The following is a 15,838-nucleotide window of genomic DNA, read 5'->3' as shown; positions in this document are numbered from 1 at the left end:
GCCTGTTATCATCTATAAAGCATCTTCTCCCTAGGTGTCTTGTTTTCTGCTCCAGTTACAAATAGTCTGGTTGTCTTCCACGTCAGAATTCAGAATGTGGAGCATGTTCTTGGTCAGGGTAATCCACTGTTGCTTTGTTTAGGTGCAGCTTTGGCACGAGGTCCCCACTTTAGCCTTAGATGATCTAGTCTTAGCTCAGGTGCTGAGTCTAGTCTCCTCAAAGGGAAAGGGTTATGCTGAGTGCCTTGAGGTAGATTTTCCCTCCAGCAGGAGGCTGAGGGCAGGACTGTTATAGATGGGATTTATAGGCATGGCAGGCATTTGGAGAGCAATAGATGGTTAGTTTGAGTGTAGTGAGAAATTACTTTGGCACCAGGAGTGTAGCAATTGGAGGACACCCCCCGCTGCTCATAGTTGACTTCTGTGTATTTTTGCCTTGATAAAGCAATGGATGAATGAGAAATAATTGTTCCTCACTTAGTTTCCTTGGATCTCATTGTATATTTTATTTGTCACTTCCCTCATTTACTTCACAAATTTTCCTCTCAATTTAATTTTTGTTTACTACTTTTTGGGCTATTTTAAACTATAGGTGGGACTTGAAACTATATAAACAAGGAGTTAAACTTACTTTGATAAAGGTGACATCTATAAGTTTGTAAGGCTCTTTCAGTTTTAAAAAGTGATAAAGATTGCATCCCAGAGTATCCTTGTCTCGAGTATGTTAATTCTCTGCAAAATCCTCCTGAGTAGGTACTCAAAAGACTACACAGGTAACACTGGTAAAAAAGCAGAATTAGAGATTCTAAAATGTGAGACATGTTGTCTTTAAATTTATGTGCTTTTAAAAGTAGGTGCTGCTTCTATTTAACTGTGACTGTATGTATGTGTGTTTTATTATCGTTGTTTTTGCTCATTTGTTTGATTTTAGCCAAGGTAGAGCTTGATGACCTAAGATTTTTCTCTCTTCCAGCCCTCCTTTGCCTTTTTTCCACCAACTCCTTCCCGAGTATCTATTGAGAATTTACTATGTACCAGGCACAAAGAAAGTGATGAATTTTTGTCTAATTCAGATATACAGTAGGCCTCTGATTGCTGTGCTTATAATTCAGCTGGCAAGATGTAAGTAGGTTGAATAGGACAGTTTCCTTGATTAGACAGCAATTTTCATTGGTGTACAAGCATCTGATATATTTTTCAGACTTCACACTGTGTCTGTTTTCTTCTGGAGTAGGTTTTCTTGGCAGGTACTAATAGAAAAAAATAAACTTCATTATTTCATTTGGCAGTGAGAAATCCATTGCTTAGAATAGTTTTCTCACATGAGCTTGCTTTAGCCATAATGGGTGAGAGTTTTTCTTAAACAGTGTTATCAATAGACACAGTTCGGAAAAAAAAAAGGTGAAAATAGTACACGGGATGATGTTGGCATGCAAACTAGGGTTATCCTCTAGGGGTGAAAAGGAAATATAAAGAGTCAGAATTCCTGCGTTGTGGTCTTGTCTCTGATGCTTCTAATTCCTCTCTCAATATTGATTTGCTTTTTGGTAAAAGAAGGGCCCTAGTATGGGATGGGGTTGTTTTGAAAATAAGATGCCGCTATAATAGTGGACACATTTTGCAAAGTTCAGAGAAAGTTACAGATTTATCGTCATCAGCACTGAACTAGTTTGACTAGATTACTTAGACACTATTATTATTATTATTATTATTATTATTTAGACATTAAGCTAAGATGCAAGTGCTTAATAATAGGATGACATCTATTTTAGCATTGATAACAGCAAGGTATAGTTTGTACACATGCCTGATTCCTCTGCTAGATTAGAAGCTTTGCTTCTGCGTCCCCAGTGTGCAGCACTGAGCAGGCATTTGGTAATGTTCATTAGATGAGTAAAGCTGGACAGAGAAGAGGAAGGAGCATATTCACAATACCACAATCTGTTTATTATAAACTAGCAAAGTAGTTTTCAGTTATATTTTAGAGAGAGAGGTAAGTCTATCACACAGGTAGCTAGGTCATTGTTTCCCTTTGCCTCATTGAGGTTGGAAGGTGTTTTTGTTCTTTTCATTTCACTTTTTTTTCCTTTTTTTCTTTTTTTTGCTGAAAATGGTTATAGCACAACAGAGAGGATGTGCTCTTGGTAATATGATCTTTAGTAACTCTATGGAATAAAGTCTCCATTGTCTGAAAATGTACTGTACTGATTCTAATGTTTCTATTTTAACTGTTTTCATGCATAGCAAAGACGTAAACTCTAGTTTGCCTAGTGTTACCCAGTCGTGAATTTTCCAGAGAAGAGACCTGCTATGGCTAACATTAGTACTTTCCACTTAATAGAGTCAGAGCATTTTGAAACCTGCTTTTTTGATCATTTACTTCTTTTAACTACTCAGAGCTTGGAAATTAGATCTACTTCGTATTACATGATCTTTCTTCTATGGCTCAGTGTTGAATTCTTTAAAAAAAAATTTTTTTTAACATTTATTCATTTTTGAGAGACAGAGAGTGAGTGGGGAGGGGCAGAGAGAGAGGGAGACACAGAATCTGAAGCAGGCTTCAAGCTCTGAGCTGTCAGTACAGAGCCCAGCACAGAGCCCTACAAGTGGTTCCGACTCACGAACTGTGAGATCCAAAGTCAGATGCTTAACCCACTGAGCCACCCAGGCACCTGGGCTCAGTGTTGAGTTCTTATGAAACAACTTTGCAGAAACTTTATTTGCAAGTGTGGACTCTGACATCACTTATTGGAAAAGGGGAATTTGGTTGTAACATTTACCTTTTTTTTTTTTTTTTTTTAGCACAAGTTATAACTTCTCCTGGAATGCATCTTTTTTGGCTAGTAACATGATCTCATATTTGTATAGTACTTTAAACTTTTGAAAGTGCTTTTCTAGGTAACTCCTTTGAAAATACCCCCAGGAGAGAGGAAGCCTATGTATTATTAGCATCATGTTTCAAGTACTCTGTAGGTTACTTTGACCTGACTTAAATATAAAATATTTGTCAAAAGAAATTAGACTTGACCTAATTATGATGGCATTTCTACACTTTTTATTATTCTGATAAATCTGTGAAGAAAGAAAAGGCTTGTTGTCTGTATGCTAAACCATATCATTGGGTTCTGGAACTTTGGGAGATTAGGCTCAAAGGAAGTGATTGCAATCTTCTTTGCTCACAGATTGGAAACTCTTCATTTATCACAGAGTAATTGAAGAATACATGAAAAATTAGAGATCTCTTTGATGTTTTGTCAAGATAGAAATAACTCCCTACTGATGAGGAAAATGTGTAAGACAGGAGGGTGAAGAGGTAGACGTTCATAGGTTGGGTAAATATAATGCTTGTTCATTTTAAGTACTTTATATATTCATTTTATAGCATAAACTGTATCCTGTAAGGTTGGGGAAAGGATGATTCAAATATATATTTATAATCTATGACCTCTTTCTTCAATGATTATTGAATTCTCTTTAGATGGGGCTGAAGTCTAAAAGAGTAGGGGAGAGGAGAATGGAGAAGAAAATTCTAGGGAAGATCCGGTACCTTTGAGGAATAATGATTATTCATATGGCATATTACGTTTGAACCTATTTAAGAAAAAAGGAAAGTGGTTGGTTTTTTTTTGTTTTTTTTTTTTTTTTTTTTTTTACAAAGGAACAGTGAAGAAAAATGAGCTTTAGCAAACTAAACTTTATAGCTGACATATATTTCTTGGTGCCTTATGATATGTGCATTGAATCTTCAAACATAAATTGCAAAATTTTTTTAAATGTTTTTTTATTTTTGAGAGAGAGCGAGCCAGCACGAGGTGGGGAAGGGGTGGAGAGAGGGAGACACAGAATCAGAAGCAGACTCCAGGCTCTGAGCTGTCAGCACAGAGCCTGATGTGGCACTCAAACCTGTGAACCACAAAATCATGACCTGAGCCGAAGTTGGATGCTTAACTAACTGAGTCACCCAGGCACCCGGAAACATAAATTGTGAAATTTAAACCCAGGAATCTGATATAACCTTATTAAGTCTCTTATAAAATAAAGTTGGGTTTATTTTTCCAACTTTGTAAACACTGATAGCTCATCTTTATTTTTAATAGGCCATTCAGATATTACATAGTAGATATCAGATACTCATCAGATAGTGAAAAGCTTATGTTAAAGGTCCAGGTGTCCATAAATAATTGCTCTAGAAACTTCTATGACCAGTTAGTAAGGCACAAGAGATTTACTTTGTTGTTGTCTTTGTGAGAAGCTCCAAAGAAATAAGAAAGTGCCTTATTAGAGTAGAATCAGGCAAGAATAATTCTGGTCAGCTGCTAATAAGGTCTTTATTTGCTTCGATGTAAAATGTAACATTGATTCATCAGGAATGAAGAAATATTATTTATCCTGTGTAATGTTTTAAATTAATAAATGCTCTACATCACCTATTGCATATCAGACTTATAAAGTTGTTCACATGTATCCTGAATCTGTTTGTTTACCAGTTGTATAAATCAATCACATATATGCTGTCTTCAGTAGAAGTTAAGATGTGATTAATATGATGCTCCAGTCAAAATTTAATGAAAGGTTATAGGATTTCATTTTTTAAGAAAACACAAACATTTTAAAGTATATGATTTCTGCCCTCCTAATTCTTAAAAATCATCTCAATCTACATGTTTTTTCAGCCTCTAACAATAGTAGATGTCTTCAAAATACCAAAAGAGTAGCTGAATAACAATTTTGTAGAAAATTTTAGTTTTTCCAGTGTAGATTTCAGTTATCTGACCTATTATTATTTCATACCATGAGCTTAATTTAGAGAAAGTCACATAAAAATTCAATAAAATGTATATTATACATTAGTAAATAGCATATATTTGAGAGTGATCATTTGGTTGAACTTGAGAGAAAATCAATAATAATTCAGTGAAAACAAAATATATACCTGTTATAATTTAAAGTTGTAGAGTGATGCTTCAGGCAAGGCTGAATCTAGGCACTCAGATATTTATTTCTCTCTCATAGTTGTTTTCCACTGAGTTGCATTCATTTTAAGGTATAAAAGCTGAGGACAAATAGCAATCAGGCTTTCAATCCTCAAATTAAGTAACTCAAGTGGAAAGGGATTACTTCTTTCTAAATAGTTTTAGAAACAGGTGCTGACTTAATTTTCCTTGTTTTAACATAGTGCACATTTCCATTCCTGAATAATTAGACTCATAATTATGACTAGGGGCATGGAATTCTCAGTGGCCAGGCTTGGAACTAACTCTAGAGTCACCCTCAGTCAAACATAACTACCAGGAAAGAAGAGAAGTGTAGGTCTGCAGAGAAAACCCAGGGTGCCATTAGGAGAATGTGTTTTGTTTTGTTTTGTTTTGTTTTGTCTTGTTTTGTTTTTCAAGGGGAGGTGGTGGCAGGAAACCACAATGTATGTATATACTAAATTAAATGAAGAATGAAATGTATACTGTTATGTGAAAATACTGTTATGAGCAAATGAACAGCAGTTTAAAATGGCACACTAATATTTCATTGTAGAGCAAAATTCATTGTAGATCACTGCAAAATCTTGATACTGAAATGTTTGATTGCTGAAGAAAGGCCTTGAAACACAATCAACATATGAAAGACTTGTGATGATAGGATATCAAAGACAATTTCCTCATCTGTAAAATAGTAATTGTTTAGTTAACAGTAAATACATGTATATACTTTTTAAATGCTGAATTATATTGAAACAGAAGGTTTTCCAGATTTTATTGAATAGTGTTTGTATAATTTAAGCTAATTACATCCAATTATGGTGATACTGCAATTAATTTAGAGTAGAGACAGGATGAATGAAACTCTCCTCCCCACCCCCCCACCTAAACTGTGGGAAATTGGAACACTGAATTACAGCTCACTGAAATTTGCCTTTAAATACAAGACATACTTCATAGATATTAACATGAAAAAATTAAACTCCACGGGACTGGAAAAATTAAACTAATGACTTTTTATGTAATCCAAGTTAATGAATGTTTTCTGCCCCAATTTTTCATTAAGGAAATCAACCACAGTTTCTTGGTTTCCTTCATTTGAACAGCCTCTATTGTGTGGCTACTTACAAAAATGCTTAATAAGAGCTTTTATTGAATAGGTGCTCTATTTCCACCAACACTGAAATATAATTACATAGTTTTACAGCTTTTTTTTTTTTAGTAATAAAAGGTTTTTCAAAAATTAAGAATTGCTTTTAGCATAGGTGTTTTATAAATATTTTCTTCAGTTACTTAGATATGTTTTAATATATTAAAATACCACAGGAAAGAATAGTGACTCATAATTTTGTTTTCTGAGATAAAAGAAGGAAGGAAGAAGAGTGCAGAGAAAGTAAGATGGAAGAAAGGAGGGAAGAAAGAAGGACAGAAGGAAGGAGCTTAAAATATGGAGAGTAGGGGAGCCTGGGTGGCACAGCTAAGTGTCTGACTTGTTCTCAGCTCTGGTCATGATCTTGCGGTTTGTGAGTTCGAGCCCCACATCAGGCTCTGTGCTGATGGCACCGAGCCTGTTTGGGATCCTGTCTGTCCTTCTCTCTGCCTCTACCCCACTTGTGATCTCTCTTTCTCTCTGTCAAAATAAGAAAACTTTAAAAATTAAAAATAAATAAATAAAATATGGAGAATATTTGGAAAAAATTCCATTCTTAGAGAACTTGGTGCTGAAATTCATATTTGCAGTGTTTTAGAAATAATCCTAGTATTAGAACTAAATAAGATAATTAAAAATTTGAAACGAATTAAATCTATAAAATGTATTAGACAAATATAACAATTAATTAAATAAAATTCTTTGATTCCTTTGATAATGATTACCTGCTTTGATGCTTTTGTATCGGTTCATAGCTAAGGTCTTAATGTAAGAAGCTAGCCATTTACTAGGTAAAATATATAGCTGACATTAAGTGAAGCTGAAAACCAACCTTTCCCTTTAAGGGAATAAAAAGTTGTGAGGTCCTGAGACATATATTGTTATAAAAATCTCAAAAAACCTCATCAAAATATAAAAATAAAAAAGCACACAAAAAAGAAGATACAAATTATAGAATAAATATTTAATAAGTTAAACACATAAAAGTTGTACTTCACTTATAGTTAAAGAACTATACATTTTCGAAAAAGAAAATTTTGATAATCAAATTGTCAAAAGAGAAAGAAAAAATCATTGCTGGAAAAGATGGTTGAAATTAGCAATATCATCTGCTATTGGTGGAAGTCTATGTTGGTACATCTTTCTTTTTTTTTTTTAATTTTTTTTTTTTTAACGTTTATTTATTTTTGAGACAGAGAGAGACAGAGCATGAACAGGGGAGGGGCAGAGAGAGAGGGAGACACAGAATCGGAAGCAGGCTCCAGGCTCTGAGCCATCAGCCCAGAGCCTGACGCGGGGCTCGAACCCACGGACCGCGAGATCGTGACCTGAGCTGAAGTCGGACGCTTAACCGACTGAGCCACCCAGGTGCCCCTATGTTGGTACATCTTTCTAGAAAACAACTTGGTGATATGTATGAAAATGCCTGAAAAGTCAAATACTTTTTGAACTAATAATTTCACTTTTAGGAAGTCATAATGAAGCAATAATTTGAGATGAACACACATATTTATGTACAAAGGTATGTATCGCAGTTTTATTTGTAATATCAAAGAACAGAATTTCTAAACAGTTCAGCAAAAGTAATAATAATTATTGTGAATTACTAAGTCCTATTTTTATGTGCCAGACATATGATTACTGCTGTGTATGCAATATCTCATTTATTTCTTTCTAAGTTCATGTGAAGTGTAGTTCGTGTTTATTCATTAATTTCCCCACCACTGTGTTTGTAATAGACCAGGTTTCCTTGGTGTAACTCACCTTCATCATGTGGAGTAGTCATGTGCTTTAGGAGAATTGACCATATCTGTATCTTCAGGAATGCACTCTGGTTGGCCTAAGCTAATCAGTGATTCTATACCCCCTGTAATTGGTTACGGATGTACATGTCACTGATTGGCCCAAACCGAGTAAATCCGAGAACTTTTGATTACTGATTGAGAGAGAGTAACTTTCTCTCTTGTTTTTGGTCCGGCTTCCTTGCTCTTCTTTTTTCCTCATTCATTCAAACATTGCTCAGATTTCTATCCCTTTCCCAAGTCAAGTTTATTTTATTCTTGGAATTCCCATTGCATTAAAAAAAAAAAAAAAAAAAAAAAAAACTTTCTCTCCTGATATGAATTTCACTCCATCTGTCATACATCATTCATTAACTCAAGTCATGATTTTTTATTTATTATTTTTTTTTTAATTTTAGAGAGAGGGTGAGAGTACCAGCTGGGGAGGAGGCAGAGGGAGGGAGGGAGGGAGGGAGGGAGGGAGGGAAAGGGAGAGAGAGAGAGAGAGAGAGAGAGAGAGAGAGAGAGAGAATCTTAAGCAGGCTCCAAGCTCAGTACAAAGTTCAACATGGGGCTCCATCCCAAAACCGTGGTGGGATCATGACCTGAGCCAAAATCAAGAGTTGGACACTTAACCCAGCTGAGTCACCCAGGCACCCCAAGTCATGAATTTTTAACCTGTGACCTGTTGTCACTGTTTTGGATCCATCTTGTTTCTTGGGCTGTGTTTTTTCCATAAAAGGTTCTTAATATTTGAGAGATCAGAGTTTGTGAAAAGTTAATGTTAAAAAGGAGCAAATGTTCTACCTTAACTTATTTAGACTGAAAAATATAATAACCAAAAGTTTCATGGAAACTTGATGTGGGTGTTCCACTCACTTCACCAGAAAGGGTGAATGACTTGATAATTGTTCTCCTACTTCTTCTAATTAGGAAAATGTCCTGCTGATGACAGCTTCAAAGCACCTCTAAAAGTTTTATGTCAAATGCAGAGGAAAGAACTAGGTTGAATTTGTTTTTAAATTGGCAAATTTGAAATTGTTATTAATTCTGAAATAGTTTGTCATGTGTCATCTTCTGTCACTTTTTTCGTTCCATAATGAGAGCTGAGGATAGGGGAACTTAAAATGCACATGCAACAATAACAGGTGATGTGAATTCGTGGTCCAGACTGACATCTCTGAGAATAGGAAAGTCCAGGATCAGAGTTATCTTGGTCTTGCTGTTTCTACATAAATTAAACCTCAAGCACCATTCCAGTTTTACATCTTACAAATATGATTGCCTGGAGTCTGTTTCTGTTTTGCATTACCATTTAACAAATATATATAGATTTCTTTTTTTTCTTAAATTTTTATTTTATTTATTTATTTATTTATTTATTTATTTATTTATTTTAATGTTTATTTATTTTTGATAGAGAGAGAGACAGAGCATGAACGGGGGAGGGGCAGAGAGAGAGGGAGACACAGAATCGGAAACAGGCTCCAGGCTCTGAGCTGTCGGCACAGAGCCCGACGCGGGGCTCGAACCCACGGACCGTGAGATCATGACCTGAGCCGAAGTTGGCCACTTAACTGACTGAGCCACCCAGGCGCCCCATCTTTTTTTCTTAAATTTTTAAAAAAATGTTTATTTATTTTTAAGAGAAGGAGAGAGAGCTCGAGCAGGGGAAGGGGGGGGGATGGGAAGAGAGAGAGGGGGACTGAGGATTCAAAGTGGGCTCGTTGCTGACAGTAGAGAGCCTGATGTGGGGCTCAAACTCACAAACCCTGAGATCATGACCTGAGCTGAAGTCAGACATTTAACTGACTGAGCCACCCAGACGCGTCAGTATACATAGATTTCTAAGAAGGAATTTCTTTGTCTCACCTTTTTCTCTTTCATGGTCTCCTGAGAGCCAGATTTTGTCATATGATCTTCCTAAAATACATATCTTCTTGCACCACTTCCCTGTTTTATCATAGTTCTACTATCATCTTTAGGGTAAAATCCAAATTTTACAACATGCCATTCAAAAGTCTTCCTGATATGGCCTTCTTTACTGCTAAAATTTCTCATAAAACAAGTCTATAAGCATTCTATTTTCAAGTCATATATACCTAACCACTTGCCTATCCTTGAAGGTGGCATGTTCTTTCTTATTCCTGTGGCTTTGCTTATGATGTTCCCTCTGCCAACTGTGGCTTTTCCACCTTCTTCACTGGACAGCTTCTAAACTGAAGGTTCACAGATTCCATCTTTTTTTAGGAGGACTTTCCCAAACATTCTCTATGTTTCTTTAGCACTTGACCTTGCCATTAACATAGTCCTTATCAATTGACAAATGCAAAGGAGGATGTGGACTTATTTTCTTCTCCCTAGTGATTGAGAGAATTGGGTATTCAGTAGGTGCTCAATGAATATTTGTTTAATGAACTAATTTTTCAGCTTTACATTCTTTGGAGCACAGGGGTATGGTTATGATTATATATATATATGTATGCCACTGCCTCAGTGAAAAGACTGGTATAAACAAGAAATGATTGCCTCAAGCCACTATGACAGTAATCCCAAGTTACCATGTTTGTACCCTTTGCCTGGGGCATTAGAGTGAAAACAGTCGTGAAGACATCATTAAGAAAAGATTCTAAGACATTCGGACTAAGATGCTAAGGCATGCTAAGTCCTTTGGACTTTCTCCAGAGGGTGATGTTGCCAGATTACTTGTTAGACTGATCATGGTTGACTGCTGGTGGGTTGGTGCGGATGTGCACTGGGCGAAGAAACAAAATGGAGTCTTTCATATTAAGTAGAATTGAAATTATTCTGATTTAGCTTCAAAATAAAGAAAATAATATAAGAGTGATTAAAGAAAATAAGAGTGATTAAAAATGCCAGATTTCTGGCTTGAACAATTAAAATAAAAGTTGTAGTATTTACTTAATTAAAAATCACAGGACAAAGAAAAAAGGAAGTCAGAGGCCAAGGACTCATTTTGTATATTTTAATTTAGATGCCCAAAAAGATAAAGATGAATATCCAGGAAAACTCTTTTTTTTTTTTTTTGCAACATTTTGCAAATTATTTTGAGATATTGCTAAATTCTTGGGGCTAGCTGTAAAAAGAAAAATAAGTAACAAAATGATTTTGAAACAGTTTTAAGAGCATGATAATGCTGGTTTCTATTTCATTTGATGACAAGTAGAAATATGTGTTAGACTGACTTGTTTTATTGTGTAGGGAATATTTAAAGATACCATGTTGTATTAACAAATTGAAGCATCTAGTCATATTGCAAAGTTAGCAATGTTAGTTTCTTAAATTAATACTGTTGGGAAAAATGAAGGTTCTGGTGAAGAAATGGTTTGCTTCACTTAATTTCATATACGTCCTCATATTTCATGACACTATGCAATAAATGGTAGCAAAACAATATAAAATTGAGTGTATTATGTTCATACTAAAATTTTAAGAATCATTCAAATTAGAAACAAGATTTTGTATTTTAAAATAAAAATATGTTCAAAAGAACAACTCGTAAGTACATCTCATTTTTTGCAAGGATATTTTTAAATGCTCTTTATCTGCACAAGTTTAATCACATCAGACATAGAACAATAGATCCACTTCAGAATATATGTCATTTTCTTGCAAGAAGACAGATAAAAGTAGACACAAGTTCATTCTTGTTTTTTGATGTGGATATTTTAGTGCTCTTTTTCATTCTGTCACATTGCATAAAATATTCTAGGCTGAAAACATTTCCGCAGTAAGACTAGATTTCAGTCAATCTTAGAAAGAAATACAAGCTGTGGGGCTGTTAAATTGAATTAACCGTTTTAAGGAAAATGTTTACTTTGTATAATATTTTGGAATGAGATTTTTTTGAGCCATCTGGTTACTTATGTTATCTTGGGTGATTTCTTTCTTACTTATTTTCATAAGGCCAATATTTGCTCAAAATAAATACATTATGATTATACTCCAAAAGAACTAATTTTGTGTCCCCTTTTCTTCCTTCCCAAGACAAAAAAGAAAAATGATCTAGTCAGTCGCTTTGGAAATCATGACATAGTTTCATGGTTAACTTTTAGTTGTGTCATGTGTGAATTCTAAAGCTGGAGGTCGATAATGGATCCTTTACATTTTGAGGAAAGAGTAAATGAATTGTATCCTGCATATACCCTAAGATTCAGTAAATGCTTTGAGAATACCATATGGTTTAATAAATAATAGCATCATTGGATAGATACTTTTTTTCCACTAATACTATGGAATACGTATATATGGCCTTAAAATATACCATGCTCATATTTTAATTCAAATTGTACAATTGTTGTCTTTTGTGGTAGGTGTTGTTGACGATCTGTCTATAATCCCATTCCTTTAGCATCTCCCAAACAAACTTATTTACTTGAATTATTACCTCAGAGTTTGCCTCCAGGGCTACCTAAATTAAGATCCTTTCTTTGTTTCTAAAGTTATATTAGAAAATGAAAAGGAATGGAGTCAACAAATAGAATTCTAAATAAAATTGTAGTTAAGAGGAAAAAAGATAGTGTTGAGAATATTCACATGGCTTAGATACAGAGAGGCAGAAATAAAGTGTTTGAGATGTGTCTTTAGTCTATAATTTGAAAAAGTCAAAAATACAGATTTGGCTTTACATGGTCTGTATCCAAGTTACGGGGGGAAGCAGTACAAAAGAGTGAGATACGTTTTTGTATTTTTGCTAAAACAAAACAAAAAGTTGTTTTAGCAAGAAGAGATACTATATTGTGAATATTTTTGCTAGTATTTGAATTTATATCAGAGGTATATTTGTTGACCAAATTAAGGGAAGACATAATTTCTGTTGCATCTGGAGAGACTTTTCCTTTCATCTGTTGGAATAAAAATGTAAAAATCTTAATCAGCTGCTGTCTGTTCTAGTTGAGTATGAGAATGAATAGGATAAGTTCTCTAAAAGCTTCTCCATGGCAGTTGAAGTGGAATGAAAGTTAAAATAGATCAGTGCTTTCTAAAATTCTGTTTCAACTTCTTAATCAGGGACAGAGTGTGCTCTTGGTTAATCTAATTAGCTGATAAGTGAAGGCCATAGCTGGGGCTAGCTGTGCAGCCTAAGGGAGGAGGGGTGTATTGTCAACCTACCATCACTGTGCTTTGATAGTAACATATTCATGAGTTAAAACACTCAACCTATTATCTAGCAATTTGGGCATTTGATCTTATCTAGCAATCTGTTACTCTACCTTTTAAAAAAAAATGTCCACTTTACCATTGTTATTTTTTTTAAAGTTTATTTATATATTTTGAAAGAGAGAGTTAGAGAGAGAGAGTGTGCGCGCGCTCACGCGCACACACACGTGAACAGGGGAAGGGCAGAGAGAGAGGGAAAGAGAGAATCCCAAGCAGGCTCTACACAGTCAGCTGGGAGCCCCATGTGGGGCTTGAACTCACAAACCATGAGATCAAGACCTTAGCCAAAATCAAGAATTGGTTGCCTAACTGACTGAGCCACCCAGGCAACCCCCATTTTTTTGTTTTTGTTTTTGTTTTTGTTTTTAGGTAACTTTCTTGAACTTCCACAAGAAACATACTTAGAATTTTAGAATATGTATTATAACATCTAAATTAAAACACATATAAATATAATTATTGATTAAATCTACTAAGTCCAATTTTAATTTTATTTTTAGTCATATGTGATTCCATCTGATATACATAGGAGAGAAAGTGACTGAAGAACTCAGATGGCAACTATATGATTGAAACTATTCAAAGTCAAACAGCTGCATATTCTTCCAACTATATCCGAGCGTACTCAGGTAAGAATAAGTGATTGTTTATATACTTAACACCATGTCAAAAAAAGATTTGAAACTGTAACAAGTGTTTTTATTTTGTGCCTAAATTGAAAAAGATAGTTTTATTACAGAAAGTGGTAAAATACATAAGCAAAATAAAAGTAAAAACACAAATGAGCCTGTTTTTATAAAAGTAACTCCTGTTATCATTTTGTTCTAGATCATTTAATTCTTTGTGTTGGTTTTTCCCTTTAAACAAAGTGGGGATAATATATATATTCTTTGTTGAATTTCTTTATTATTTTTATAACAAACCTATTTTGTTATGAAAATATGAATGTTCCACATTTTTTGTATCTGCTAATAAAAACAAATGATTTTAAAGTATTTTTTAGATTGTGTTTATTATCAGATGGTATCTTTATAGATAGATTGATATGTTTATCACTCATTTTGCATTAGTAGAGTTACAAAAATTAGCATCACTAGCTCAGTGACTCTAATATATATATTTTTAAATATATTTTTTAAAGTTTATTTATTTTGAGAGAGAGAGAGTAGGGGAGGGGCAGAGAGAGAGGGAGACAGAGGATCTCAAGCAGGCTCTGTGCTTGTCAGTGCAGGGCCCAATGCAGGGCTCGAGCTCATGAACTGTGAGATCATGACCTGAGCCGAAATCAAGTGTGGGATGCTTAGCCGACTGAGCCACCCAGGTGCCCAAAGGCTATAATATTTTAAAGGCTTTTTATTATTTCTGAACTTACCTCCAGAAGGTAGTAATGAGTTACAGTTTTCAATAGCAATTTTTGAAAATGTTTGTTGATCCATGACTTAAAATATTTTTATTCTAAGAAATTCCCTAACTAAACTTAGCTTGTGTTGGAGAAAAAATTCAAAATTAAGTCAATATTCTAAGTTTATCTTTTAAGCAGTAGTATCCTCTACTCACATATACTCAGCCAATATATCCTTTAGATAACTAATCCCAAAAGAAAATTGAATGTTATGTATGTATAATTTTTCTACACTGTCTAAAAATACAATCTTTAGAAATTATAACAAATATATTTTATTCAATTAGTTATTTATTGACAATTTATTATTGTACTAAGCACTGTGAATATTTTATTGTTATTGATGGCGGTGGTGATGGTAGCCATTCAGGACAGGAAGATATAGAATATTTCTTGCCTCTTTTATATTTAATAAAATGTGGCAAGATAAGAAGCATATTTCAGTTCCTTAGGTACAAGTAGGATGTGCTAAGTGCCAAGAACACTTCACAAATGAGAGACCAGTTGAATTGTGCTTTTTAGAGTAGGTAGAACTTTGGTGGGTGAACATTTAAATGGAGGGCCAAGTTGGAGCCAAGATACGCAGCTGAGAAAGAATGGGGGATATTCAGGAAATAGGAAAGATAAGGTAGATATAGCAGAGTGATGGGAAATATGTTCTGTATTTTGATTTCTATACTTAGGAATTTATATGTCATCATTATATGATGAGGGAACAATTTATGTCATCATTATATGTCATCATTATATGATGAGGGAGTGAGATGGTCCATGTAGTCCTTTAAGAAGCTTAATCTAGAAAGGATATGTATGTCTGACTAATGAAGGGAGAACAAACCCAAAGGAAGGGAGAATGATTCGTAGACTTTTCCTTTCATTTTCATCAGCATTTGTTAAACACTTGCTATTTGCCAGGCACTTGAGGAACTTGAAGAACTGTAGAAAAAAAGATGAAGACATAATCTTCATTCCTGAGGAGCTAATCCTGTAGGGGATGAGACACCCATGACCAGCAAATGAATATAATACACCACGATAGTGTAACAGTTGAATCACATTTTAATTAATTAATTAGTTTTTATTTTAAGAGAGAATGAGAGCAAGAGTGGGGGAAGATGGGCAGAGAGAGAGAGAGGGAGAGACTCTTAAGGAGGCTCTACACTCAGCACAGAGCCTGACATGGGGCTTCATCTCAAGACCCTGGGATCATGATCTGAGCCGAAATTGAGTCAGACATTCAACCAACTGTATCACTTAGGATCCCCTGAATTACATTTTTAAACAGACTAGCTGGTAGCTAACTATGTTGAGATGCAGGTACTAGGTTATCAACTGGTAAGGTTTTCCCAAA

At 34.7% G+C, this 15,838-nt stretch overlaps 1 protein-coding gene across 3 annotated transcripts in view; it reads left to right on the top strand.

Annotated features, from left to right (window-relative positions):
- The window catches only part of GULP1 (GULP PTB domain containing engulfment adaptor 1), a 269,420-nt gene that overhangs the window by 74,883 nt on the left and 178,699 nt on the right, over positions 1-15,838 (top strand). For 2 of the 3 annotated variants that reach the window (XM_049615355.1, XM_049615357.1), the window contains exon 2: positions 13,586-13,714. The gene's annotated coding sequence lies outside the window, so the exon portion shown is untranslated. Of the gene's footprint in view, positions 1-13,429; positions 13,715-15,838 lie in introns of those variants that run through there. The other variant, XM_049615356.1, reaches the window with a different exon arrangement.

Source organism: Panthera uncia (genome assembly GCF_023721935.1).
Source record: "Panthera uncia isolate 11264 chromosome C1 unlocalized genomic scaffold, Puncia_PCG_1.0 HiC_scaffold_3, whole genome shotgun sequence".
Taxonomy (NCBI): domain Eukaryota; kingdom Metazoa; phylum Chordata; class Mammalia; order Carnivora; family Felidae; genus Panthera; species Panthera uncia.
The sequence above is the reverse complement of the archived record's forward strand: the minus strand, read 5'-3'. Positions and strand labels throughout refer to the sequence as shown.